We start from the raw sequence: 4,677 nt of genomic DNA, 5'->3' as shown, positions 1-4,677 counted from the left end.
TTATCAGTTGATATAGAGCAAATGGGGAAATAAGTAAAAAATGACATGATTTGGGAACACCTCTCAGAACCTGTGGCCGAAAGGGGAAGACTGGATAAAAGCATGAGGAAGCTAATTAGGGCCTCCATTTTTGTAGAGTCCAGCAGAAACACATCCTGGAAGCATAGAGCCGGGTGAAGAGAGAGTGGGAATTGTCATGGTCTTAGATTTCAGTATTTATGAATACAGTCATGCATAACACATAACATTGTCAATACTGTTATGGTGTGTTTTTTGTTTTCTAAGTCTTTTGTTTAGGAAACCAGATGGAGAAGGGTTCGCCAGCTTCAGCTGGAATGTCAGTTTGTGTGATGGGTGATGGAAGTAAGAGAATGTATGGTGTAATCATAGAACAGAGGCCATAAGTCTTTAAGTATGAATGCCCCACAGAAAGAAGGCAGAAACCTGAACCAGGACGAGAGGTTCCACATCGGATGATCCAAGGGGACCAGAAGGACCTCTCTCAGTGGTACCAGGAGATCCAGTCTACGTTCGAGTGTTCCGGAGGAAGTGGGATCAGCCGAGGAGGGAAGGACCTACCAGGTGGCAACAGCCACAAACACAGCCGTCCAAGTGAAAAGAAGCAAGATGTGGTATCATCTAAACCACTTTACCCGAGTCCCGACGGAGAGAAGGATACAACCATACAGAGATGAAGACACAGAGGATGCTGATTCACCAGAGAGGAGCCCGGAGGGAGCAGGAGCAGAGGAATCAAGAAAATGGCAGACCAGATACGAGTGCATCAGCTAACACATTCAGAAGAAGCATCAGGGGAAAATAGACTGAAAAGTAAAGAGACAAACGACCAAAGTCTCCTCCAGTATTGCCAGAAAACCCAGAAGTGGGGGGAGGGGGTAACATGTCTGCTACTCCTGATGATATACCTGTTGGGGTAGACCTCCTTGACAGAAGCTTTCTACAGTGGGATCCTGAGGTATCGCCTAAAGAATGGGAACATCTCTTCCCTGAAATTCCCAGATGGAAGCCAGGTTCGGCCTGAGGGAGGAACAACAGGTTGAAGAAAGTGGAGGAGGAGCACCAACCAAGAGCAGAAGGAGAAATCCTGCAAGATGAAAGAAATGGGGATTTCCCTACAATTGACTTTTCAGCTCTTACCTGATCTCCATAATGAACCATTGGAATTAGGGCCACGAAAGAACAGTGACAAGGACAGAGTAAGAGCAACTGAGGACAATATGAAGATGATGCACGCACTCACAATCAAGATAAATGATAAAAGCAGGAAGAGAAGAGAGGAATCTGTCGAACGAGGTAAAAAGACAGGACCTGTTGATAGGTTTAAGTTTCATGTTCCGCCACAAATTCTAACAGAATTAGGGGAACAATTAGGGAACAGAGGACAGTTTCTGTATGGAAGAAGAAACCTGTACCGGAGGAGTCACTCTGTGGATGGAAGCGTCATATAACAAAGGGAGAAGCTGTTTGGGACCTCAAAGGATGTGACCTGACACTAACCAAATGTGTGGAAGGCTGGGTGTTTATCATTAACAAGATAACACCAGCAGAAGGTGAAGAATTTGAAATTGAAATAGCAAGAAGAGGACTGAGTGAAGGAAACAGTTACGAATATGTTGAATTGGGTTCTGTGCCAGCACCTGGACAGGGGCGGCTGGTGACGACCAGGGTGGTGACAACAAAGGTGGAGGCTGCTGTAACGACCACAGCAACTACCACTGAGATGACACCAACTGCTCTTACCAAGCAGACCACGGCAATCACAAAGACACCTGACACATCAGAGCCAAAAGGATTCTTTAATGAGATTTGGAATTCTTTTTCAAACTCAAATGATCTCTCTCATGACAAGAACATTGCCAAGATGACAGATATAGATGTATTAGACTCAAAGACACCACACAGGAAGAAGAGGTGAAAAACGAATGTACCTGAACCTGCATCGTTTGAAGAAATGTGTTAAATGTAGAATGTTCAATATTCAGAGAGAACTACTACATTCCTTTGTGTGACATGGAATGTAGGATTGCCCATGGGAGCACTAGAGGAAGTACCATGTTGAATGTGATTGGTTTGGGAGACAAGGATTGTGCTGTCTATAACATTTGAACTGAATTAAATGGACCTTTGTTAGATGGAAACACTGTGATTAAAGGAATATATGAATGTTTTTACAGCCATAACACTGAAGGTATTGATGTAGGTAACTACTGTAGAATGTGATACTATTTGGGTACAAGAGACTACAGGGGTTGATAGCGAATAGAAAAGGGATGTGTGGTAAAAACAAACTGTTGAATGTACTGCCAGATGGATGGATTGGGTCTTTGTACCTTAGTTAGAGCAATTCAACAGGTAACCATTATTAAATCACCCCATGATGACTGTGTTAACTCTAGAGTTAAGAGGGCGTATGAGAAAGACGCTGAGGTATACTTTGATGCAATTGGACAGCCTAGAGGGGTGCCTTGGGAGTTCAAGGCAAGAGATGAAGTTAAATCTGGATTTGAATCTATATTTTGTGGATAACACCAAATAAGAATTTGGAGTGGATTAATTATATATACTATAACCAACAGAGATTCATTAACTATACTGACTCTGCTCTAATGGCGTTGAGGGAACAGGTACAGGCTACCAGTAAAATGTCTTGGCAAAATAGAAAGGCTCTCAATTGGCTTTTTGCAGAGAAGGGTGGAGTTTGTGTTATGTTCAGGGATGATTGTTGCACCTTTATTCCCAATAACACTGTGCCTAATGGATCCTTTGCAATCGCCATGGCTAAACTTAAAGGGTTAAGAGAAGAGGTTAAGGAAAATGCTGGGGTGGACTCTCATGTTTGGGATTGGTTGGACTTAGCAATGGGGAAATGGGGAGCCATGTTTGCTAGGATGACCTTTATGCTAGGAGGGGGTTATTGGATCTGGGTATTGTGTTTTACCCTGGGTGAAATCACTTGTGATCCAGACAACGGTTAAACGGATGTTTGTAAGTAGAGCTGACACTCCGGTGATAGTTAATCCTGTGCCGGGTAGCCCAGGCCACTATACTGATGGGAATGGACTGTTATGCAATGTGGGAGGTGGTTATACTTGCCAGGGTTTTCATAAGGATGGTTTACATGTATATGCTGACGTTCCAAAGTCATAGGACAGTCAACTGATACACAAAAAGGGTATTTTCCATAGTAAATACAGGGGTACTATGTAGTATGTTTTGTTGAATGTTTTTATAGGTATATCAATGAATATATCTGGGTTTTCTTTGAATTAAAAGTTAGTTTTGCCTTTTAGATACTAGGTTAAATTCAAAAACATGTAGGAAATAGTGGGATATCTTGGTTAAGTGTCAATTTTATTTTGAATTGTTTAGTCTTAGGCAAGGCTATGTACTTATGTGCTTATTCTTCAACAAAGTGTACTGTATTTATTTTATTGTTTGTTTCTAACTAGATCTTTTACTCTTATGAAATACTAGAGATGTTTTGGTCTGAGTTAATTAGGAAGCTTGATTTTTGTTAATCAACTGTTGATATTATGTTCCGTTAAGTTTTTTGGTGCTTATTAAAGCACCAGAGGGAGGTTATGTGGTAGAATTATATACATGATTTGATAACAAAAGAGAAAAGGTACACTTATGGGTTCTGTTCTGGTAAAAATGCATTCTGTATTGTATAGGGCAGGAAGAAGTTAAAGGTCATAGGGGACACTAAAAAAGCAGACACATAGACGCTTAGGCTAGCTGGACAGTCAATGACTAACTGATGGATTGCCTGGGGACGGGGTCGGCCAGGTGAATAACTGATGGATTGCCTGGGGACGGGGTCGGCCAGGTGAATAACTGATGGATTGCCTGGGGACGGGGTCGGCCAGGTGAATAACTGATGGATTGCCTGGGGACGGGGTCGGCCAGGTGAATAACTGATGGATGGCCTGGGGACGGGGTCGGCCAGGTGAATAACTGATGGATTGCCTGGGGACGGGGTCGGCCAGGTGACTAACTGATGGATTGCCTGGGGACGGGGTCGGCCAGGTGACTAACTGATGGATTGCAGGCATCGGTCACATCACTGGGGAAACACAAGTCTGTTTGGCCTTAGATAAACATAGGAAGAGCAGGGGACCAGAACAGATGGGAACGCTAAAGTTAAAATGAGATGAAGGACACATACAAAAGGGACACAGAGTTAATTACAGGGTCTGAGCACAGGCCACAGGAAGGGGGGGATGTAAATTATTATCTTTAGGTCAAGGGAAAGGTCTTGACATCATATAATCTGGCCGAAAGCAGATGTGGGCGTTACTGGGCTGAACAAGCAGGACGTAAAGATTGGAATGTAAGGGTATTTGCATTGGGGGATGAACTGATAATGTATGCAAGGAGATAAAAAGGAGAGCGAGAGCTCTGGAGGGTGTGAGTCCTGTGGGTCCCGTGAGTCCCGTGGGGCTCTCAGGCTTCTGATACGGGGGTGTATTAAAAGTCTATCATTGAATTCAAAAAGTTATTGGTCGTGTCATGTTTGAATCTATTGGCCACTACACATGTTATAATATGCCATGGCCTTTACTGGCCAAAGGTTAAACTGCTGTTCTGTTTATGATATATTATGGTGTTGAGTCACTAGACTTTGACCAGATATTATTGCATCCAAAGATCAAC

The sequence above is a fragment of the Oncorhynchus keta genome, chromosome 5 (genome assembly GCF_023373465.1).
Source record: "Oncorhynchus keta strain PuntledgeMale-10-30-2019 chromosome 5, Oket_V2, whole genome shotgun sequence".
Classification (NCBI taxonomy): domain Eukaryota; kingdom Metazoa; phylum Chordata; class Actinopteri; order Salmoniformes; family Salmonidae; genus Oncorhynchus; species Oncorhynchus keta.
This window is presented reverse-complemented; position numbering follows the sequence as displayed.